This window comes from Trachemys scripta, chromosome 3 (assembly GCF_013100865.1).
Source record: "Trachemys scripta elegans isolate TJP31775 chromosome 3, CAS_Tse_1.0, whole genome shotgun sequence".
Lineage (NCBI taxonomy): Eukaryota > Metazoa > Chordata > Testudines > Emydidae > Trachemys > Trachemys scripta.
The window spans coordinates 107,188,142-107,214,219 of record NC_048300.1 but is presented as its reverse complement, the minus strand read 5'-3'; the positions used below and the strand labels follow the sequence as shown (position 1 = coordinate 107,214,219).

Genomic DNA, 26,078 nt, shown 5'->3' with positions numbered 1-26,078 from the left:
CCGACCCCGTGGCCCCGGCCCGGCGCCCGGCACTGCGCCCCTGGACCCCGGCCCGGCACCGCGCGCCCGGCCCCGCAACCCCGGCCCAGCCCTCCCTCCCGATTTTCCCGGACATGCCCGGCTTTTGGGGATTTCCCCCCGGACGGGGATTTGAGCCCCCAAAAGCCGGACATGTCCGGGAAAATCCGGACGTATGGTAACCCTAGTATGAAGAAAATACCCGACTCTGCTTCACCAATTTCTATTCCAAACAGGAAACATACCTGCAAGGCCCCAAACATCTGCCTACTACTGCTTGACAGTAATTTACAGAATCTATCCACTTATACAACTCATGTGAGACCGCAGGGTTACAAAACCCGTATGTGGCTATTGAGGTACATCAGTACATATTAAAGCCATTTGCTCTTTAAGATTTTGCAATACCCTTTAAATGTATAAAAATGCAGCGCTAGGAAACATGCAGATCTTATGGTTCTGAACAGAACACTTCACTGTTCATTGTTAGCATAAGAATTCCTTCACGTATTTAGAAACTGCCATATGTCAATTAACTGGTTAGCCTACTGTACAGATAGGTTTATTATTATTAAAGAGACATTTTGGGGCAATTAAGCAAGCTAATTCAAAGCATTTTGGAATCTTTAAAATACCATACTCTTCATCTTACTACGTGGTGTTATTTGAGCTTTAAAAATAAAACAAACAAAAACATTTTAAAAACAAAAAAGCAGCTTCTCTCAAACTGTCGCCAACAGGGGTATTTGGGAACCCTCCCTGAAAGAGCTTACAAAAAATAGTTTACTTTTTTCTAATACATTACAACCTGAGTCATTAGGTAAAGAGACTTCAATGATGACATTTTTAATAAGTTGAAAGACAACTGAAAATATCAACATATACCAATGACAGAAGTTTAGGCTCCCATTGGAATATTGCAAATAGATTCTCAACTGACTATTGGCTACAAGGTAAACAGCTCCTGCCTGTTCTCCACCCATTACCTCAAGGCCACAGAGACAAAACATTTGGCAAATAAAGAAGATCCAACAATGAATGCAGCTATTTAGTAGTGATTAACAGTGCCTGAATCTGCCAAGTGTCATGGCCAAAGGGCTGGTATGGTTCTGAATGTGGAATTACATCAGCAGCAAAGGAAGGGTCAGATATTTTAGATACTAAATGCAAACAAATTAATGCTTGTTTCTTTAGCAAGATTCTAGTTTTATAAATCTTATTGAAAAGATTACACAGTAAATGTCAGACTACTTAATTTTCACTATGACATCAGGCTGATTAAACCTGCCTTTAACTGATACAGCAACATGTTTTTCCATATTACATGCACAATTCTCATTTAAAGTCATTTGCAAGGATATAGTGGTTTGTCAACTTTTCAGTGCAATGCACTAAATATGCATTTCACTGCATTTTTAAAATTAAACAAGTAATGGTTGAATGGCAAGGAAATAATGTGAACACTTTTGTTGTTGCTATTAACAGATATCTAATATAAGTGATTATCTTACTACCTAGCCCATCCAGATCACAGTAACTAGTTTTATAAAAGTCATCCATGATTACAAAAACAGACTGGACAGTCACTAGTGAAATTACACCAGGTCTCAGGAATAAACCCAGGACCTTTGCTTCCAATAATTTGAGGTAAAGGAGAATCTTTATGAGCTGTTGTATTGTAGCTTACACCTTTGCAAGCCAGCCCGTGGAGGGTTGTTGCATATACTTTGATAGATCCAATATTCTACCCAGAATATACACAGACAAATGTATCACTAATTAGTATATTACAACTTAGAGAACAGAATGCCTTTTCTTTAAAGAGCGCATTACAACAGCGCCTGCCCCATCAAAAAACCACCACAAAGTTATCAGCAGACTACTGGCATTGTTCACAACGCCTTGTTGCTAGGAGGTCTGAGATTTTACTAAACCTATAGTGGTGGAACAGAACTGTGAGGGAATAACTATTCTAAACTCAAAAGAAAAATCTCTGTTTTCAAACCTAAGAGATACAAAATCTTTTCATTCTTTCAAGACACCAAATACCTTACATATCTGTTAAATGTTATTGTTTTGGGACTCTTTAGGCTCTCTTCTTCAGACTGCTTGAACAACTGAACTCTTCTGTTGGCACAACTTCATTTCTATTCTGAGGTGTAACAATTTGTCCTGTTAGTCCACTTTTTTGGAAGACAAAAAGTATTTTTTTTTATACACAAATCAAGGCCATTCCTCTTTTCTTGCTGCAAACTGAAAGACCCACATTTGAGACCAGATTCCAGACCCCATATTCCAGACTAATGGAGATCCCATTACTTTTCGGAGGAAATAGAGCCAACAATTAATTATCAGCAAGCCCTCTAGCCAATTAACTAAAACTGGTGACATTAGCTTGAAAGACTAGAAAACAATATCAGGCTGCAAAGCTAACAGGAGAAAGGAGAAGACAAAGTAATACACAGAAGGTCCCACTTCATTTCAGGTGGAATCTTCCATTTCTTTAGCATTGTAGTAACAGAAACTTCCTGGATTTCAGCCGTGAAATGAAAGTGGGAGACAAGACCCATCTTCAGACAAATTGACTGGTTTTATTAATGAACTTTTTAATGATTGCCATGTATCAGTGTACTAAATTAAAAAACTCCATCCAGAACCACCTCCTTAAAATGATCCGAAGATGCTGTTCAAAACCCAAGAGTCTACATAATTATTTAACATTTGAAATCAGCAGATCTGCTTCCTCAAAGTCTGCATCACAAAACAGAAGTTTAATTAACAGAAGAGAAGGCATCTTTAATTATTCCATCAAGGATAATCTGACAGTTAAAACCAAACTATATGTAATGTTCATATTCCAGTTCTACATTCTTCATCATCCTCAAAATTAAGAAAGGTCAAAGAAAGTATCTTTGAATGTTTTTAAAATATCCTTTAATCTGTAATCCAGACATTTTAAAGTATACTTTCCATACACTAAATCATCGCTGGAAGTAGTAGGATTTTGAAAGAAGCATTTTACGCAAGTCCATTATCTAGTTCTCCCCTGTATGCACCACCAAGTCTCACTGGAAAGACTACATCTTGTACACAGATATATGCTTCAAGTGTTTATCAGAACTGCTTAAGTTTTTCCTTAAGTTTTAAACACAAGAGAGTTTGTTTTATCTAAACGCTCTCATTTACAGCATTTTGAATGTCAAAACCTTACTTTAGATTAGTATGACTTATTAGCGTGGAGATAATGATTTAAAGGAAGATTCAGAAAGACACACAGGAGTATTAGGACTGGTCTACACTGGCATTTTACAGCGCTGCAACTTTCTCACTCACAGGTGTGAAAAAAAAAACCCTCCCTCCCCCGAGTGCTGCAAGTTTCAGCGCTGTAATGTATAGACAGTGCACCAGCGCTGGTAGCTACATCCCTCATGGAGGTGGGATTTTTTTAGAGCCATGACGACACAAGTCATTGCCTGTGTAGACAAGCCATTAGGTACCCAACTCCTATTTAAAGCCAATAGGAGTTGAGCACTAACTCTCCTCAAAAAACACCCTTAAGGCTTGTCTACACTACAGAGTCTTTGCAAGTATAGCTATGCCAGCAGAGTCTGCTAGTAAAGACACAGCCTAAAACAGAAGGAATTCTTCTGTAGGTACAGCTACACCACCTCCCAGAATGACATTAGTTAAGTTGACAAAAGCACTCTTCTGTCAGCATAGTGGCATCGACAGCAGGGGTTTTGTCAGCATAGCTTTTTTGTCTAAGGGTGTGTTTTTCCCCTCCCTCTCACTTCTATCCAATATAGTTATGTTGGCAAAACTTTTCAGCATAGATTAAGACTTAGTTATCTCTTGGTACAAAGAGCACAAGTTTTAGATGTAGACCAGGCCCTAGAAAATGGGAAAACTTAAGTTGAGGGGTGCGTACTCTTTCATAGCAGGGATATTTGTCTGAACCCCAATATGATCCAAGACTGAAGTGGTCTCATTCCAAGACTCCTGAAGAGTGTTACACAAGTACAAGAGGTCATGTGGCCTAACAGTTATAAAAAGACATACTGAATTTCAAGGATGAACTTTCAGGTCTGAAATTAAGTGGCAGATGCTGAAAAACCTCTCTTGAGGAAGAAAGGCACCTGCTGTTTTGGAGTCCAGAAAAAAAGGTCCAATGAATTTGATAGTCTGACACGAAACTAGATTTGATTTCTTTAAATTGACAGTTAGTCCAGAGAAAAGATTTAGGACCATCTGAACAGAGTTTGTGACTTGAGTTTCCAAAGTTCCCCGGATCAACCAGTTGTCCAGATATGGATATACATGCATGACAAATATGGGCTGCAACAACCAATAGACATTTTGTGCAGACTCAGCATGCCATGGACAGATTGAATGGGAGCACTTGCTTGTCTAGCGAGTCAAGATGAACTTCTTGAGTGCTCAATGAATCTGTATATGAAAATATACATCTTTCAAGTCAAATGTACTGAACCAGTCGATATGATCTAGAAAAGGTATGATGGAAGCGAGGGTTATCTGAAATTTGTTGCAATGAATGTGTGCACTGAGTAATCCAAGGTCAAGAATCTGTGAAAAAGGAAGGTTAGGGTACATCTACACTACAGCGGGGAGTCGATTTAAGATACGCAAATTCAACTACGTGAATAGCATAGCTGAATTCGACGTATTGCAGCCGACTTATCCCGTTGTGAGGACGGCTGCAAAATCGACTTCTGCCGCTTTTTGTCGGCGGCGCTTACTACCACCTCCGCTGGTGGAGTTAGAGCGCCGATTTGGGGATCGATTGTCGCGTCCCGACGGGACACGATAAATCGATCCCCGAGAGGTCGATTTCTACCCGCCGATTCAGGCGGGTAGTATAGACCAGACCTTAGAGAATCAGGAAATATGGAGAATAAAATCCTCTCTCCATGAACTAGGAAGGAATTACCTCTATTACACCTCATTGTAACACTGAATCTGTTATTGCATTCTATCCATCCTCATGAGAATGGTCCTGAAAAGGGACCGGGAAGAAGGACGGGGAAGAGGAATGGTTTGGAACTGTATGGCATAATCCTAAATGATCTGAACAATCCATTGGTCTGTAGTTATTCCAAACCAAGTCTCCATGAAAAAAAAGAAAGGCAGGGTTGTGGGGGAGGGGAGGAAAGGTAATGGATAAGTGTGATGAGTTTCTCCTCTGGAATCTTGGTCTCTGCCTACTTTACTCAAAAGAAGGATCTCTGATGGGAAAAGTAGCCAAAAGTGTAAGATTGACATGCCCATTTAGTGAAAGTTTGGGATCTACACTACTCTCTTAAAGCTGGAGCTTAGAGGCCCAAGATTCTTAAAGGTAGGTAGCTCATGGGTCCTTTCAAGAATGTAAAGTATCATCTGTTTTGGAGCTAAACAGATTCTGACCTGCAAAAGGTTAAGTCCTGTACCAGACTCTGACCCTATTTAGGTAGGCCTGATGCAGTCAGCCAAGATTCTCTCCTTATGACAATACCCGTTTGCCCTTCATTGTCATACATGTTCCTGCATCCACTACATCAAATGCTGCTTGTAATGAGGCTTTAGCAATTAACAAACCCTCAGAGAATAAGTAAATAAAACTCTCCTCTGAACTGAGGAAAAAAAGCAAGTTATCTTGAAACTTGTTACTCTGTCCCACAATGTAACTATATTTGGCCAACATTGCTTGATAGTTGGAAATTCTGACCTGAAGAGAGGCAGGAGTAAATTTAACAAAACCAACCAACCAGACACACACCCCACAAGTTAGGGGTCCTCCCACCATTCCCTCACCCCCCCCCCTTTTGGGGGGGGGTTCTCTTTTAGTGCAGCTCTCCAAGCCTTTTAGTAATTACTCCTAATGAAAAATCCAACAATGAAGGATTCAGGGTAGTATAAAATACTTGAACCCTTTAGGAGAAACTTTATATTTCTGATCTGCTTGTTTGAAAGTCGCCAGCATAGAAGATAGTATCACCTGCAATTCCTTTGCCAGCTTAAGGCTAGCCTCATTAATGGGTATTTATTTTGGGTAGAAAGTTGTAGGATATCAAACAATTTATGATTTTTCTTACATGAGTTCTAAAGGAATCTGTAATGTCTCTGCTATCCTGTTTGACAGCTCTTGAAAAGCATACTGTCATAGGCACAGAAGAAGCGACAGCCACATGAGGAGGGGATACCAACCGCCCTTCAGGGGAACGATCATTCTGAATCTCCTTTTTGTAGCCCTCGGGCAGAGGCTGTTTTGTTTCCAAGTTTGGGGATTTCTGAGGTGGCTATAGGCAGGCAATGTCTCTGTGGGTGTCTGCATCCTTAGAGGAAGGAGGGAAAATGATGATTTGGATTGTGGCAAGGCATCCAAGTATGGTCAGGACTGGTATTCATACAGATAGGACATAGTATTCTAAGGTACTACCATCTACAGAGGTAACAGAGAATCATATGGTGAATTCTCAGCCTGAGTAGCTCTTGAAGATTAATTTTTATGATTCTTGAATCTATTAGGTATTGAAGAAGGCTCCCTACTAGAGACTCATTTGAAGAGTAAAGAAAAATTCTGACAGCTGGACTACCTCAGGAGGTGCAATAACTTGCTTAGGAGAGGACAGGACCAGAGTCTCAGAAGCAGGAAGTCTCATAGTAATTTTCAATATAGGTATTCTGTCATCTTGTTGTACCAGAGATTTTGGTGAGAAAGAAGCAGGAGAGGTCTGCAGAATAGGGATTTGAGCTCTGGAGTAGCCCTGATTCCTGAGAGGATACAAATGCACTCCAGATGACAATACCAAGGAAGAAGCCAAATTCTTCTGAACGGAGATCTTTGGTACTGAATCCCCTGGTGCTGAGAAATTAGTTGAAATATGATGTTCCCACTGGTCAGCTACCATGGTCAAAGGCACTGTTCGTCAGGCACTTGAGGCTGCAAGCAACAGTACAGATGAATCACTGAGTTTCCCTACTGCTGCAGCAGCCAGCAGCAATGAAATTGACCAGGGCACTAGATGACAGAGTGCTGCAGTGAAATTGACAAGAGTTCCCAGTGAGAGACCTGCTTCTGTGTTGATAAAGATTCCTTTAGAATCCACTTATCTGACCTCTTCTTAGCAGGTACCAGGGATACTGAATGGCAGTGGGCTGAACGTCCCGAGCATTGTTTTTCCTCCCACAGGCAACAAAGGTCTCTGACGGCTCTATCGGGATCTCAGTCTGTTGCAGCAGACTCTTATGTGATTTATGAGGTCTCTTAATATAATCTCCCTCATCTCTGGAGCACTGGAGGAATGACAGAAGTCTCCTGCACCTTCAAAGCTCTGTGTCTGAAGTCACTCTCGAGGTCTTTTCCATGAGAAACAAATTGTCTTGATTCTCTAGCCTTCCGTGTGTGTTTTTTAAAAAGCTTTGCAAATCACACACTTCACTTGAAATGACTCTTCCTGAGGCAGTATAAACAGTTATGTCTGTCTTCTAGAGGGATCACTCTTCCACAGCAGACAATACAAAGCTGGGGAGTGAGGCTGAGGCATATCACAGACAGCCGAGTGAGTTACTGACTACTTACAACCTGCTGTCTCTTTTTTTATTTTTCATGCCAACAGGCCAAAAGAAACAAAGGTATATATGCAAAACAAAAACTATAATAATTAGTTTTAGATTAGGATAGGTTGATCTAAACTAGTTAAAAGTGAAGGAGGGACACTAAAGAGTTCTGACTCTCTCCCAGGACTGTCTGAAAGAACTGGCTGGCAGTTGGGGGTCACTCTGCCCCTTATGCTCCTGGTAGGGGGAACACAAGAGCCTGAGGAATGCAGGTGCAACCCCTAGCAGGCACTCCAAGAGGGGGGGGGGGGAGTCTGATCTCTTAGGAGGATTCACATGCACAGGAGCTCAAAGAACCTGTAGTTTCTCTCTACCCTTCAGAAACCCTTGCCTGCTTTAACATAAATTTATTCTCAGTCTTTGAAATAAAAGCTGCTTGGTGAGCTAAGATTGCCTTTGGAGAGTTAAGATTGTGCTAAGGAAAAGGGTGACATCCTTTTGCAGAGCAACTGCAGAAGGAAAGCTAAAAGGGACTCTTCAAATAGAAACTAATGCTTCCTCACTTTACCTACCCATAGCTCTCAATGGGCTCCCAGACAGCGCTATAGATAGGTTTTTAATCTTGTTCCCACATGTTGAATCTTCTGTTTTGGTGTATTCCAATTTATACCCCACAGTCAAATAATTCCAGGGAAACTGCAGCTAAATGTGGCCTATCAGTCACTTTTTGCAACTACTGCAACGTATACTAAAGCAGACTCCAGATTGCACAACACTAGGACAAAGTACAAGAAACCAGAAATGATGATAGGCAATTAACTCCTGGAAGTCTGGGCAAGTGTTACTTGACTTCAAATATGCAGGAAATTCTTTTTACAATGTGTGTGTTTACCCATAGTCAAGCAGTTCAGTTTAAAAAAGACTGCCTTGTCAACACCGGGCACTCATCAACATAAGCAGCATGTTCTTGATATTTTAGCAATAGTTGCTGCAGATGTTGGGAAGAGGGAAGAGGTGATAACTTGCCATAGCTTTACAATAAAATCTGGAGTGATGTGGACATAAGCCATGAGAATTTCTGCTTCTGCCTTACCAGATTACTACGCCTTCAGATGTTTAGACCTCTTTGGTGTTTTTCATTTTGAAAAAGTAGTAAGTTTTTGGATCTCACAGCAGCAGTGACAACCCTTCAAAAGTAACCAATGCAGTGACATCTGCCAGAACGTGCAAACAGTCTGAAACAAGAGGGCAAACACCACTGTCATCTATTAATCTGATTGGAGCATCAATTTTAAAATTAACAGTGATGAAATCTTCAAAGTCAATTTATTTATTTATTTAGATATGTTAGTGGATGAATCAGGGTAGGTGGTCAGAATGAAGCACATTAGGTTGGAAGTTACTATAGATTATGAAATGCAAAGGGGAAAAAAAACCAACACACACCAAAGCAGACATGGGGGGGGTGTATGGAGGGGGAAAAGACAAAGAGAAGCAGATTCTCATTGACTAATGCTGAATATGACAAGTAACTAACAAATAACTAAGTTACCATTATGTAAGAACTAAGCATATTCTCATCTTGAGATCTGTGCAAGCCTCCAGATATTGGAGGGTATTCCACTGTGCATTTTAGGGTATAAAGTCCTGAATTTATGACCCAAATCATGGACCATACTTACACATAAAATTCAGCCCTCTCCTCTGGAGGAGTGTCACACATCTGAAGTACGGAACAAAAACCCACAGCATTTTTAGTTTCGTACATGAATTATTGTTATGTCCTTCATTCTAGGTACTTGTTATAATTACATTCCACATCTGGGCCCTGGCAGGTTGAGAGGTATGCCTGCTGCCATACCTCACAATGCTAATATTGATTCAGCTGCACACAAGCTGCTTTACAGCATATCTCAGCTATAACAGTGCTTGTGGCAAATTCAGGCTACTGAGGAACTTCGGATAAACCTCAAAGCAATTCTGAAAACAGACTACAGATGCCAACCATACAACCCAGAACACTTGCTAGCATCAGTTCTTCACCAATCACAGATTAACTCAGACCCAGTCACCTTCTTTGACAATTCCATGCTGACTTAACTTGCTTCATAGTAGAAACCTCATACAAGTACTTTACAAATTCAGTCCCAAATTAGGACAGTTTAATTTCTGTAGTCCAGAGTCATGACTTACCTACAAGATAGAAGTATTATAAGTTTTGAATATTAAGAAAGCTGAAAGTAAAACAGAACAGCTTAGTAGGCTAACTTTTCAAAAATAAAAAAAAGTTGATGGCCAGTATTATTTCTGAAACAATCCATGCCAAACACTAGAGTTTCAAAGGTTAGGGTTTGGGAAGTTTTTTTTTCCCCCCCCTTCTCCTTTTAAAACCAACCACACAGCTTCACGGACATGAGATGAGTGACCCAGGAAGAGCACCAAATTTCAGACGCCAATCGATTCTCTTGCCTAATACGCTAGGAGAAAGAAAATGGAAACGCCAGCGTTATGAATAGGTGTCAAGCAACGGAAGCTGTCTCCTTACATAAAATTCTGAATCAGAAAAATCAAGACAATTTTCCGTAAAATGTCACGTTTTCTAATTTTAAAAGGCTTAGGAGAAAAAGATAGCTCTCAAATGAGAGTTAGTCTCCATAGCAGCAGAGAAGTCATCGGTCATTTATTGTTAAAAAAGAGTATAGAACTTGTGGACATATTGAACTCTGAGCGCTAAACAACTTTTTTTCCGAAATGGAATTGATATTTAGTTGCAACTAGAGAACTGTCATTGCTATATTCCTCATTGGCAAAATCATCCTGTAACTTGGAGAAAAAAGAAGTACCTTGGTTTGCAACAAAACATGAGGAAGTAAGACTTTTGAGTCATCTAGTAAGTTGTGGTACAGATTTTAGTTGCTTAATGAAACACTCAGCAAAGTCAACTTAATACTCCACAAAGGATAAAACAAAACTCACATGCTTTTGGAATTACAGGGACACAGATAGTAAATGTGTGCAATGACAGAATTTGCATAATATTCAAGGATACTGCAAAATCTCACAAGTTACCTAATTTGGGGAAGACACTGATCAATCTTTTTTCTCCCCTTCCACTCTTTTGCAGTTCACTCTTGGTGGGACAAATTGATTTAGGAACTGTTCATTTTCAGTTAAGAACTCGTCTCTCCTCTCCAAACAGTTCGCTTTCCAAAATTTCCACAAGTGCACCAATGCTGCCTCACATTCACACAGTGTACTTAAGGAGTATCCTTTTGATACAAGCCTGGCAATCAGAAGAAGCTCTAGCAAAGGGTTCTTCCGTATTTACCACGATTCAACAAGTGGGTTTAGAAGTGGAATCCTCGACAAGCTTTAAATGAAAATACTATAGCTACCTGTACAAGGTTATGATCAAAGTGAAGATGAAGATAAATAATCCTGTTAGCCTAAATGGAAGGGATGTCTACACTGGCAATTGATCAACAAAAGTTGTGTCTTTCAGAGGTGTTTAACCCCTGCAGACAAAAGTTTTGCTGCGACAAGCGCAGGTGTGAACAGTGCATTGTCAGCAGGAGCGCTCTGCTGCCGACAACGCAAATGCCTCTCGATGGAGGTGGAAGTTTAACAGCAGCTTCACTGCACGACTTTTAGTGGCACGGCTGTAGCGACACAGCCATGTCACTAAAAGCTGTGTAGTGTAGACATAGCCTTAGAAACTCATCTACACAACAGCTCTTATTTTTAACCCTTGAAATCTATAAGCAATATTTGTTGCTGAACTGAACATGTGCCATGAAGATCCCTATAAGATTAATCATCAAATAAACAATGTTTTCTATACCCCTCTTCAGTTTTAAAAGTCAGCAATTATAGTCTTCATTAATTCTTAAGTGATCCTCCATCTCTTATTACAACCATATGAAACACTTTACATGAGGCTGAGAGCTGGACCTTAGAACCAAATGTAAACACTGTTTTTGTAAGGAGTCACAAAATAATAATTTTAATACAAAGCATATATGACAGAGCCATGGGAAGGAAAGGAGGGAGCCAATAAAAACCCTCTCTCACAGATGTTAGATGTACACAGATCCTCTGTACCCCAGTTTTTGGCATTATGTTTTCTTGCCAGCCACTATGACCTGGACATATTACTGACAATTAAACTGAAGAACCACATACCCTCGGAGGAGCACAAAAAGAAAATAAAAAGGGGAAGAAGCAGAGTTTCTGCCCCCAAACAGCATACAGACTAAGTTGAGATGAGAACAGGAGTAGTTAGGGAGCAAAATGATGAGGATAAAGACTATATAATTATGCAGTCCTTCAGCAATACATGTGTTTTGAGGGTTACAGTTTGGCTTTGTTTTTCAATTTTGTAGGACTGAAGATCAGAAGTCAACTTGAAATGTGTTTGATTGTGATAGAAGAAAAATTATGATACAGTACCGCTTGGTCAATGATAGCCAAAGAAACTGGGAAATCTAGTCAATATAAAAACTGACTACACAGTAAGCTTGTGACTTTAGCAAGCATGTGAATTTGGGTCTCCAGAGGTGAAAGGCTAGAGCAACTCCACACTGTGCCATTCAGCACTCATTACTGCATGTTTAAAAGTCTCATACCAACATTAACATGCTTTTGTGCTATTGAATATTTCAGTGGGACAGAAGGAAAAAAGGAAGAAAGTAGGGAGAGCAGCATTTCAAATATTTCTAATATATTAAAAAACCCTGGGGAATCATTATCCCAGTACCATTCTGTTGGCAACACCAATACCACATTACAAAGCTTTGAGGTGACTCAACAGAAGGTTTCCAGCATAAATCGAAATTGGTTACCAAACAAGATTTTTCATTCTGAGATTCCTTCAGATCTTTGTGGTGAGCCCTGCCTTCTCACCGGCACACTCTCCAATTTCTCTCCAGCAGCAATTCCTCACAGTAAGGAGAGGGGGAAAACAGAGCTGGAATTAATTTTTGTTGGTAGTGCCCCTGCACCGTCTCACACACACAGAGCATGTATTATAGATAACTATCTGAAGTGTGGTGAAAAATCTATTGGATTAAAAATAGAGGTCAGTCTCCTGTGCATGCCCATTAAAAAAAAAAAAAATCCCATGGCCCTACTCAGAATTCCTTTGCTGACCCTTGAGCCAAAAATTTCTCTTCCTCCAAAGAAGTGTAAAATGTTTAGCAGAGTTATCCAATTGGCTGTAATCTGAGCAAAACTAGAGATAGTTTCCACTGCATGATACTTTGCATGCACACGTTCTTATAGACACAATATATAAAGCACTGAGGGTTCCCGCAGGCTGAAAACGCAGAACTCATGCATGCAGCATTCTGAAACTTCTCAAACAAATTTCCAAAAGACATTTCCAATGCATTTCAATTATTGTTGAACAAAAAGAAGAACGGGAGTACTTGTGGCACCTTAGAGACTAACAAATTTATTAGAGCATAAGCTTTCGTGGACTACAGCCCACTTCTTCGGATGCTAGTCTCTAAGGTGCCACAAGTACTCCCGTTCTTCTTTTTGCGGATACAGACTAACACGGCTGTTTCTCTGAAACTTGTCATTGTTGAACAGTTTCTGCTACACATCTGCTCATAGAATTTCCTTACATTTCCAACTCAAATATGATTTAGGTTGCTTTAATTCATAGTTGCTTCATTTTCAGGATAAGAAAAAGGAAATTAAGTACAAATCAAATCTCCCATTTTCTTCAAACTAACTGAGGAAGAAAAACAGCTTATTACAGTAAATTAGCTACATTATCTAAAACTGCTGTAATGCCACTCATTTTTGAATACATTTCTTCTGACCAAGACAATCACCCCACTACTGCATTCACAATTCAAAAACGGATATAGAATTTGTAAAAAAAATAAATTATGTTTATCATATTTTGAAACCTAGCTACATAACCACTTCAGCATTCAGTCTTTATATTCTTGGAATAAGAACATTAATTGTAATAGCCTTTAAAGTACAATCTGCCATAAAGAAGTATTTCTTATTTTTGCCTACCATTTGATATGTGCCCAAGCTATTTATTTTTAATAACTAACTGCAAGAAATTCTGGCAAATTAAAAAAAAAATTGGGGATGTCACTGGGAATGAGTGCAGTGATGCACAAGTATGAAGGAGAGATGTATACATGCAAGTTTAGTATTAACTTTTATAATGCATTTGTGTAAATATTTAAGTCAGTTACGGCAACTGAGCAACCTTGTAAAGGGTGTTCTATCATTTCTTTACTGTGCTTTATAAACAGTTAAAATGTTTTAAACATTAAAATGGCTTACGCAAATAAGAGGAAATAAAACTATCTACAGGAAACAAGACAGCAGCTTATTGATCATAGATGGTTAGGTTGACTCAAATGTCTGGCACAGCACTAAGCCACAATACAGTAGAGTATGAGCCAAAGGTTAGACTGCAAACCCCCTTTGTTTCCTGCAATGAGGCATTTTTTATGCTTCATAACATTATTCAGAAAGTATCTGCTTGCCAACCTTGAAGTTTTCCTTAAACATCTCACATGAAACTAGGAGAACAGCACAAAAAACCCATCAGCTGTGAATAGAAACAGGGAAACAACATGTTTGCATTTACAACATAACAAAAATATATATTAAAAACTATAAGATTTTGCCACACACTAGTATTCTTTCATTTCCCCCCTCATTTGCTAAGTAAATTTGGACACAAAATGTTTACTTCTGATAGCATAGTATAAAATTAGATACAACAAGAATAACCACTTGAAGGAAAACAGTACAGTGGTTGTAATGGATTTCTAATGGTTAATTTACAGGCAGTGTGATGGAACCCAGATAAATCAAGAGACATGCCCAAAAAAACCCCAGATTTTATAGTCCTCAAAAGAAGTTAACTAAGAAATTAGGCTTTTCCCCAGTTATATTATACTAGTCCAGATTCAGGGATGTGTTTTTCCCTGTCAGACAGGGGGGAGGGAAAATGAACAAATAAAAGTAAGAGTTGCTGTGAGATTATTCCCTATTATACAGGGTTTGCCAGCATTCATTCCTCCTAGTGAGGAGCTTGCTGCCTCCTCACAAGTTGAATTCCTGTAAACACTAAAACAGTGTTGTCTAGGAAGTCTTTTACATAGTATTCTCTTTCCATTACAAAGAAAAACCAAGAAGAGTTAGGATGTCTAGGCTTGTACAACAGAACTTGAGGAAAGATTTTCCTACCTGATTGGTTCCTCAAAACAGTCTTCTATAGGCAAATGGACTTCAGTAACCATACCAAAAACCAAAGCAGACAACTACTTAGAACACATAATTCAAACAAGAAGCTACATCAAAGTAACTGTACCATACTAGAAATCCAGGTAGAAAAATACCAAGGTTCTCAGTTGAAAAGGAGGAAGACCTTTCAATTAAAAAAAAAAAAAAAAAAAAAAAGTACTAATTGCTAAAACTCGAGCAGAGTTTTTGCATAGCAACCAATTCTTTAGGGCTGTCAGCACCAAAGATAATTTTATCATGTGACCAACCACGTCCTCTTGAGAAATAAATGCTGCCTATGGAATTGCTTTTCCAGCTCAGAAACTGAGGTCAGTAGAAATAGCTCCTCATTTAGAGGAAAGAGTGACCTGGAAAGAGAGAAACACAAAGCATCTTCCTTTTGACTACTGAGTAAAAGGAACAAGAAATATTTGCAAAAAAAGGAAGTTTTGAGATGTTAAAATAAGGGAAACAGAAAGACATGCTGGAGGTTTCCCAAACAAGTTACTCCCAGATAGCCGAGCCACAAAGAGACTCCCATAAAGAGCATCTCACACCCTCTGGGATTTCACTCTGTTCTTCAACCCAGACCAAAACAAAAAACTGAAAATCAGCCTAGCATGACCTTTTTCCATTAGTACCATATGATCTGAACAGCGGAGGGGGTGGGAAGGGAGGAGAAGAGAGAACATGTATTTCCAGGCCCCTAAACTCCAATGTAGTTCAAAAGAAAGAGGACTGAAAAGGACATATAATAGCTACTAAGATTACTACAACCACCAAAAATACTAGAACAATCTTTATAATGTTCTCTGTTGTGCCAACCATGAGGGCTAGTCAGTGAAAGAACATGAACTAACCTGTCCCACAGTTTTACCAGGTCATCCAGTTCCCAAAGTGGCAGTACCTAGAATCTGATGGATCCATCCCATATCCTAAGTCAGGGGTAGACAACCTATGGCATGTGTGCCAAAGGTGGCACGCAAGCTGATTTTCAGTGGCGCTCACACTGCCCAGGTCCTGGCCACTGGTCTGGGGCGGGGCGCTGCATTTTAATTTAATTTTAAAATGAAGCTTCTTAAACATTTAAAACAAAAAACTTATTTACTTTACATACAACAATAGTTTATTTATATATTATAGACTTCTAGAAAGAGACCTTCTAAAAACATTAAAATGTATTACTGGCACGTGAAACCTTAAATTAGAGTGAATAAATGAAGACTCGGTACACCACTTCTGAAAGGTTGCCGTCCCCTGTCCTAAGTTATTCAAGCAAAGGGACAGCCACAAAAATAAAGATCTTCCAGACATTACAGACAGATGAATGTTTTTCAGCTGAAAGGACTAGTCCCAATCCCGCTGCTGTTTGGCTGAAAATTCCAGAAATGAGGTCTCTATGGGCTTGTCTACACTATCGTGCAGGGTCGATCTAAGATATGCAACTTCAACTACCGGAATAGCTTAGCTGAAGTTGATGTACTTAGATCTACTTACTGCAGGGTCTTCACTGCAGTAAGTCAACAGCTGATGCTCTGCCGTCACCTCCGCGAGAAGTTCTGGTGGAGTACCGGAGTCAACAGGAGAGCGCTCAGAGGTCGATTTATAAAATCGACCCCGGCTGGATTGATCACTGCCCGCCGATCCAGTGGGTAGTGTAGACAAGCCCTATGTCAAACAGAGATATACATGGCAACCACTTTTTCCAATAAGATAACAGGAAGGAAAATAAGATAATAAGAAGGAAAAACTGCTTGCCAGCCTCTGAAAGTCCAAGCCACTCTTCATTCTTTGAAAAAATAACTGATTTTTAAGGGAAATGAAGTAGATCTAATATACTTGGTCTTGGGTAAAACATTTGACACAGTACCACATGGGAAATTATTTGTTAAATTAGAGAAGATGAGGATTAGTACAAGAATTGGAAGGTGGATAAGAAACTGGTTAAAAGAGCAAAGCCAATGGGTTGTGCTGAAAGATGAACTATTCGACTGCAGGGAGATTATTAGCAGAGTTCCCCAAGGACCTGTCTTATTCAATATTTCTATTAATGACCTTGGCACAAAAAGGAGTGTACTAAAGAAACCTATTGATGATACAAAGTTGGGAGGCATTATCCGAAGAGAATTGGAGTATTATACAAGAAGATCTGGATGACCTTGAAGACTAGAGTAACAGAAATGGGATGAAATTCAATAGTATGAAATGGAAAATCATGTACTTGGGGTCTAATTATCTGATTTTCTGCTACAAGCTGGGGGCTCATCAGTTGGAAGTGACAGAGGAGAGAAACCTGGGTGTGTTGGTCAATCACACTATGACCAGGAGATGCCAACATGATTCCGCTGTGGAAAAAAAAAAAAAAAACACAAACACACAAATAGGATACTTGGCTGCATCAGGAAAGGCATTTTCAACAGAGATAGAGAAGTATTACCACCATTGTACAATGCATTGGAAGAGCTCAGCAGTCCTAAGGCTCACTTCCTGGTTATGTCTTATGTTCCTAAAAGCTCATGCTTCAAGTCTTCAGCCAGCCATTGGCAGGGGACAGGAAGGGATTCCCCCTCCATTCCTGCCTGAAACACAGGCAGGTTGGTGGCCTTCCTCTGAAGTATCACAGATGCCACACCTTAAGAAAGGACACTATGCAGGGTGGGCAAGTGCTGAGGTGGTACCAAGCACTCTGTCTCAGGTGCTTGGCTAGTTGGTTCTTGCTCACATGCTCAGGGTCTAACTGATTGCCATATGTGGGGCAGGGAAGGAATTTTCCCACAAGTCAGACTGGCAGCGACCTTGGGGTTTTTTCACTTTCCTCTGCAGCATGTGGCTGCGGGTCACTTGCCAGGATTATCTGGCTACATCTCACTTAATCATTTCCCTGTGATTGCAGGGAGTCTCAGACTTTCATGCATCTTGGTACTCCTATTCTACAATGTACCATGGGCTGAGTTTAGTCTTCTCTGGACTGCAATATTGTGGTCTAACTTCAGTTGTTGGATACAGTGTGCAGCGCTGTGTTTTGTTGGTGGCCTGTGATAAACAGGATCATCTAGTAGAATAGATGATCCGTTGGTCCCTTCTGGCCTTAAACTCTAAGACTATGGAACTAGGAGGACAGGCATAAACCCTGACATCATTGTACCACTGTGTACACAGAATCCACATACATTCAATTGCTCTCTCCTTCAAAATAAACTACCACAAGACCAAAAATTTACTGCTTGCTCTCAAGCAAAAAGAGGATTCCTGGATTCTTCAACTTTGTTTTAGCTGAAAAGCTATGTCTCACTGCATGCGAGACTATAAATAATTTTGGTATCAGAAATAAAGTGACTGATGTTTTGGAAACTCAACAGCAATTTAGACCATGACACTAATGCTAAATAGACAGAGATGGCAACACCAGATAGAGATTGTAGAAAAAAAAAAATTGACTAAGATTTTCATCTGGCTCTCCAGTTCATAACCTTCTATTGAAACTTATAGAAACTAATAGCTACATAAATTATAACATCTAATATATACTATTTTGGTGTAAGATTTCACACCATTTTCAATTATTTAGGATACAAAGGCTAAAATCCCTTAATTTCTTCTGATCAAGAAATTAAGTTCTTCCCATTGTACACTACAAGAATCATTAATTCACGTTTCCACCTCTACCATCAAAATGTACTTCCTATTCCCAAAGCTCTTCTATAACTATGCAAAAACTGGATGTTGCTACTGAATATTGTCAATATAACTGTCTCTGCTACATTATTTATGTAGCACTACAAATATTAACTAGCACTGTGTACAATTAACAATATGTTTGCTATTACAATACTTCAGCCACTCTGGTATTGATTAGTAAAATTAGATTACTTAGTTTTGGTTATTTCATAAATAAGTCTTGTTTCTATTATAATGCATTTTTTAAAGTATTCTAATAAAAGATTAAAAAAAAAAAAACACTTAGCTTTAGCTCTCTCATGAGATTTAGATTTACCCCATTCAATATCATAGTCCTGAAACAGTTTACAAAACTATCTGCTCAGGACTTTTCCCTACCCGCCCCCCCCAGGCAGCCCATAAAAGGACAGTTATTCGGAATCCCTGAATTAAAAGCATACCCTTTGAATGTAAGCCCTTTGGAGCAAAGACCCTATCTTCTAGATTGTGTCCTATGCATCACTGGTATTACCATAATGCCTAGAAACACTAGTCATGGAGCGGGACCCCACTTTGGTAGGTGCTGCATATACATTGAACACTGTTGTACGTGCTATGTGAAACATACTACATCAGCTACTTCTTACCCCAATACACATGGGATGCTTCTAAAAGGATTAGTATGGTAGTGAAAGTCTCTTCTCAGTTAGAGCAAGATATGAGAAACAGTCTAGCTCCTACTCAACTCAGTATCACTGCTGAACTGTAGAGTCAAGGCAAAGACAAAGGAGAAAAACAAAAGAAGAATGACAGAAGGAAAGCAATAAGGGAAGACTGAAATGCAAGGGGAAAGAGCGAAAACTAGAATCATAGGACTGGAAGGGACCTCAAGAGGTCATCTAGTTCAGTTCCCCGCACTCATGGCAGAACTAGAGTATTATCTAGACCAGGGGTCTCAAACACATGGCTGGCCCGCGGAGTTATTTCCTGCAACCTGCCAAGCTCCCCTCTCCCCACCTCCCAGCCCGCCGTGTCCCCGCTCCTCCACCTACCTCCCAGAGCTTTCCTGCCGCCAAACAGCTATTTGGCAGTGCTTAGGACATTCCAGGAGGAAGGGGGGACACAGCGCACTCAGGGGAGGAGGCAGAGAAGAGGAGGGGCCTCATGGAAGGTTTCAGTGATGCAGCCTGTGGGGCAATGTACTAGTCCTCATGTGGCCCTCCTGATGATTAGTTTGAGATCCCTGATCTAGACCATCCCAGACAGGTTTGTCTGAACTGCTTTTAAAGATCTCCAATGATGGAAAGTCCACAACCTCCCTGGGCTATTTATTCCAGTGCTTAACTACCCTGACAGTTAGGAAGTTTTTCCTAATGTCCAGCCCAAACTGCCCTTGCTGCAATTTAAGCTTATTGCTTTTTGTCCTAGCCTCAGAGGTTAAGGAGAACATTTTTTCTCCCTCCTCCTTGTAACAACCTTTTAATTTCCCCCCTTCAGTCTTCTCTTCTCCAGAAGAAACAAACCCAATTTTATCCATCTTCCCCCGTAGATCATGTTTTCTAGACCTTTAATCATTTTTATTGCTCTTCTCTGTATTTTCTCCAATTTGTCCACATCTTTCCTGAAATGTGGTGCCCAGAACTGGACACAATACTCCAGTTGAGGCCTGATCAGCGCGGAGTAGAGCAGAAGAATTACTTCTCGTGTCATGCTTACGACACTCCTGCTAATACATCCTAGAATGAGGTTTGCTTTTTCTGCAACAGTTTACACTCATATTTAGCTTCAGATCCATGAGGACCTTCAGACCCTTTCTGCAGTACTCCTTCCTAGGCAGTCATTTCTCATTTTGTATATGCACAAACGATTGTTCCTTCTCAAGTGAAGTACTTTGCATTTGTCCTTACTGAATTTTATCTGATTTACTTTGGACCATTTCTCCAGATCATTTTGAATTTTAATCCTATCCTTCGAAGCACCTGCAACCCCTCCCAGTTTGGTATCATCCACAAACATAAGTACACTCTTCTGGTCATTATCTAAATCATATAAAATAAAGGGAAACAAGACCCCTGAGGAAAGACCAGGGAAAAAGAAAAATACATTAAGTTTAAAAAAAAAAAGAAAACAAAAACACACATCCCCCACAGGAACCCAGAATAGTGAACATAAATAGCAGGAGTAGATGTGGGAAAATACCAGCTGTGTGTCCTGACAATTCTAGTTTGGATATATGATCATGATAGCTATATTCATTTAACTTGTTCTTTCTCTCCTGCTTCATCAGCCTGGGGGGGTAAGGGGGGAGGAAAGAGAGAAATGAGCAAGTGGCAATTAGCCTGGATAAAGTTAAGTAGATAATTTGTAGAGATCAAAGTCCAATTCTTAGTCTCAAATTCTAGAGAAATTAAATCTAAAAAAATTCTACACATACTGCAACTTGTACAGGGTGGGCTTTAGATCACATATGTCTACCCAAGCAAATCTTAGAACCGGATCTTTTTACTTTAGATCAATTAAAAGAAAGCTTCTACGCAGAAGAGACACAAACTAGCCTTTTTAGCCTCCAAGGACTCCACTTAAAGTAGAACCCCCTACTGAGTCTGTTTTTTTCAGCGTTGACTCTAAGCATTCTCCTGCTAACCACTAGTTCCACGACCAGGACCTTTAAACATGTAATGCCAAAGATAAAAATACCGCATACAACTTTAAACTGATTCACTCATCACTGCAGACTTATTCCCACCTCCAAACCTAGCTTTTCATCAAAATCCAGTTACCCAAATTCACTGTTCAAATGTTTGTAATTTGCAACTTAAATAAGGTTAGACCTAGGAATTGAATGCGTTACCTTACTCTTCACTGCTGGGCTCCACCAGACTAAAAGCAAAGGACCATTATTGTTATTTATATAGAGCCATAGTTATGAAATGTACCACAAGGATCCATAGCTGCAATCCCCTACCATGTGGTAGCATATTTTGCTACTACACCAACGGCCCAGCCCAATTGACTAGTAGTTAGTGGCTTGCTTTCCAAAAATACTACATAAAATAGTCTTGCCACAGAGGTTTTGGACAGCAGTTTTAAAAAAAATGAGTTGTACATTATGACTTTAGTGCTAGAAAATTTGAAGTGATGTGGCAAAGTAAAGTTTTCCCTCCTTTTCTAAAAAGGAACATCAAGTGTAATAACTCAACAGATGTGAACATTCGGGAAGTGCATATTATGGGATTTTTCATTACAATAGCATTTACAATTTTAGTAAGAACATTTTATTACCCTGTTCTGACAAATGTCTGTGTGCATCACATTTTAAATAATAATAATTACATTGTATTACATTCATGCTCTTCCCAGGAAAAGCAAAAAGTGAATATGAACTGCAAAGCTACCTGTAACTTTGCTTATCTTTGTACATATACCAGACTAAATGAGTCAGCTTACTGCAACACCCTGGGCAAGGAACTTGAGCCAAATGAGTTCAACATACTTATTAAAATGCCAATTACATTCTAATCAAACTATGACAGAGTAATAGTGTAATGGAATCTATTAGAGCAAAAATAAAATAAAAGAACTGTTCAAAGTCAAGCATTCTCTGCACGCACACTTGAAAAATATGGAACAATGTAATTATGCATTACATACTGGTAAAGGATTATAATTAGTATGAAATTTTTTTGCATCTCTTTTCTACAGGTATTGCATTTGGGAGTTCTCTGTATTACAGCTGTATAATCCACATTCAAGAATTTGTGCACAATCTAATAACTAATCAGCATCCTATATCAGTCCTGCTCTCCTTTACATTCCCACTCCTACATGCACATGTCAAGCATTAGTCTGAGAGGTGATGGGGGAAGTGGCTGAATCAAACAAAAATGCACATGCAGTGAGGTGGAGCCTGGTGCCAGCTAAAGAGAAGGTAGAGGAGCAGTTTCAGTTAGAGCAACTGAAAAATTTAATACACGAAAAGGACTTTTCGTTTTCCAAATAAGTGGAAAAGAATCTTCTCTGCCTACCTTTAGGAGGGTCACTAGAAAGTGTGGAAGAGTAAGGGGAAAACCAGACAGGACCGATTTTTTCGAGTTACAGAAATCTAGGCAGCAGAAGAGTGAACCTGGAAGGGGAGTTAGAAGGTGTTAGCCAACATGTTCTAAAACTCCAGTGTAGACAAGGCAGTGTATATTCTTAACACATGCTACCTGATCCCATTAAAACCTATGATCTTCCTAGATTTCAACTGGACTACCTTAATACATGATAAAGTACATCTTGCCTTATCTTAACTATAGTTTTAGAAGGTATTAGACTGAACTAACAAAATCCAACTCCACATGTTTAAATACTAATTTAAAGAGCTTTAAGTCCTCTTTCTTTACAATAAATTATTTTGGCCCTGCATAGGTGCAACCAGGTTGTCTATGCAGCCCTTCCTTGTGGCCCATCAGGCTTCACAATTCCCCTGCTGGAGATCCCTGCCAGTCAGGTGTCCCCAACCCCTCACAGATCCAGTGCCATGGAGTCCAAAACAAAAAGGAAAACAATGAACTAAAAATTAGGATCATCCAAGGATTTGTCAGCAGGATCCACACTTCTGCTCCAGGCTTTTGTCCGTCCTTGTCTACCTTCCTGGATCTCTCTGTCCAAGCCTCCAAATGGTTCATCCAGGTAGCAAGCTGCCTTAGGCTCTTGTCTGGGACCAGGCTTCCTTCATTGAAGAAGTAGCAGAATTTTGCTCTCCTTCCTGGTCAGCCCTCAACTGGGTGAAGTCTCCTCCTTTTAACTCCCTGCTCCATGTTTGCTATTGGCTGCACATATAGCAGGGTAGGGTCATCTGGGTCCACAGGCTCTCCTCAAGCTTTTCCTTGCCAGTGTGGAGCCTATCTGCCTAATTAACTGCCTCATTGCCAATACAGGACTTATCTGACCCATCACAATAGTATGTGAATAGGCTTTCTACAAAAGTAAGTTTGTGTCTTAAGAAACTGAAAGTGGTTTCTGGGAAACTGTCAGCCTCAGATTCAAGGGTTTCCAGGAATGAGCAGCAAATAAACCACCTGGAATAGGATTTTAAAGAAACAAAGGACACCGCAAAGGAAATATTAACAAGGGATTTTACAAAACAATACCCTTTGCTAGAAAGAAAATTAGAAGTAATTGGGGGGAGGGGGGGGGGGAAAAAAAAAAAAAAAAAATCAGTCAGGGTTTGAAGTGTCCATACTCTTGCAAATCTGGATATTAATGCCTGGACTCCCAATACTGGAAACTCTAAGTTATCCCATATATAAAAGAAAGCAAAATAATGCTTCTTACTTATATATCAGTAAATTATAGGCTCCCTACATGTAGAAACAAGAATATACAATAAAGACAGCACAGTTATTTTGTCTAATGACAGAGAAGGAGCAAATCCTGAAAGCAGATTCAGCCATCAAGGCAATTTATGTTCTTGGTAGGTAGATCTCTTTTCTGTGGCTTCAGCTCTATCAGAGGCAGGTCAAAAAAGGGTTATACATTTTAAATGATCAGATTAAGAGGCAGAAGTGGAGGCATGGCCTTTTCATGCCCAGCCAAATTTTGGATTATTTATGAAAAACCCCTATATTATCTAGATCTTTGTCAGCAGGGTTTTAAAGCCAAAAAGCCAAGCTCTGAGTTCTCAGAAGAGGAAAACCGCTAAAAAAAGTTATATTTTAATAGTCACCCATTAAAGAGAGATTTCTTACTCATACATTAATCTTAATCCACTTGTTTGCCAAATTCCACACCCTGTAGTGAACTATGGATGGACCTGAGGTATTCTATATTAAAATGCCTTCTTTCAGAATTATTTTAGCTCCATTAGAATGGCAGTGCACACAGTGAAGGCCATTAGAACTCTTGTGTGTCACCGGACAAGACTCAAGGTTTCAGAAAGCGTAGCTCAACATTACATCCACTGTATTACAAAAATGGGTCTGGGTAGAATCTTTGCTTAAGATCATTAGTTATGGATGACAGATTTGATCTTAGCTGCATGATTGTGTTGGTTATTCCATTCTTTTTGAGAGATATGTTATCCTTTGCTATAAAGTTCTCTTTATTAATTTTTAGATGCAAATTTCACAGGATCTATGAAAGTCTAGTCAGTCAATTTAAGTTTAGACCAGATTTGCCTTCATAGCCACACAGATGGATTTATAGAGATCTCTCTACAAATTTACTACTTTATTTATCTGAAATTATGCTTAAGCAGCAGAGATAATTAAAATGCATCAATGGAATAAAGAATCCTCGCACATCATCCACAACAGTTTTCCAGATGAAGAATCTTACTACATCAAAACGATAAAAATTAAAGAAAAAGTTAGGAAGGTGTGCCTCTTATCCCGTATTCATTGGAGTCTATTTTGTGGTATTTTGCCTAGTTTAGTTTTTAATTTTTCATGCAATTGTCCTTCCACCACACTGCTCCCAACACAATAATAAAAAAAAAAAAACCCTCTCAGAGTTTTAAGTAATCCGCCAGTGTTGTGTGTCACTTTAAAAAGCACTTACATAGATGCTCAAAATATTTGCCAAAACCATTTGCCTACTTTACATCTAAATATCTTGATTTAACAGTAATATCCAACATACTTACAGGAACACTGAACAGAAATGATCCAATTATTTTTAACTGGTACAAAGACACTGAAGAGCTATTATGGAAACAAAGCAAACATCTAATTCAGACATGAGAAATGGAAGCAAGCCGATTCCTACCTTCCATTAGAGAGGACCAAGTTTTCTCTCACTGAGATCTGAATTTACAACAATCAGCATGGTAGCATTTTTCAGTCTACCTGCCAAATGAATATCCCCATAGCATTCAACAGATTAATGCTTAGGGTCATAGAGATGTTGAAACTAAAAATATAGGGCGTCACGTCAGTGACTGAGAAATTCAGTCATTAAAAGCAGATCATGTTCCAAAGTTATAACACCACTATGCATGATATAGGGCTTGTATTTTAAACACATTAAGCATATTGTATACTATTCCAACAGCTGGGGAATGTTATGGTAAATCAACCATCTTCATGGTACAAGTTGCCTTGGAGGGGGAGAGGGGTGTCTGAGTTTTGAGATAAGTGAAATCAAGACTGTCTAAAATATAAGGAAAGCTATGAATAGACAGGCTTAGAGAAACCACTTTTTGAAAGTGACACATGGCCCAACAAACCAGCAGCACTCAGATATCAATATACAAGTCTTTATTAAAGCCCTGCTGGGATGATTTAGTTGGGGTTGGTCCTGCTTTGAGCAAGGGGTTGGACTAGATGATCTCCTGAGGTCTTTTCCAACCCTAATCTTCTATGATCCTATGAATCTGGAATTATTACACACTAGTTGTTACTAAAATAAGTTGTACATTTATTTAGACTGCAGGAACTGAAATTTGGGCATGTCTTTAAAGTTACTGAAACAGCACAAGTGTATTCTACTTTGCATAGTTACATGCAGGGCTTTAAAGATTCAGAGTAGCAGCCGTGTTAGTCTGTATCCGCAAAAAGAAGAACAGGAGTACTTGTGGCACCTTAGAGACTAACAAATTTATT

At 39.4% G+C, this 26,078-nt stretch overlaps 1 protein-coding gene across 19 annotated transcripts in view; it reads right to left on the bottom strand.

Moving 5' to 3' along the window:
- EPB41L2 (erythrocyte membrane protein band 4.1 like 2) overlaps nt 1-26,078 on the bottom strand; it is a 248,869-nt gene that overhangs the window by 209,103 nt on the left and 13,688 nt on the right. The window contains exon 2 of one of the 19 annotated variants that reach the window (XM_034765660.1): nt 8,666-8,807. The exons of the other annotated variants lie outside the window; for them this stretch is intronic. The gene's annotated coding sequence lies outside the window, so the exon portion shown is untranslated. The remainder of the gene's footprint in view (nt 1-8,665; nt 8,808-26,078) is intronic. 19 annotated transcript variants of the gene reach the window in all.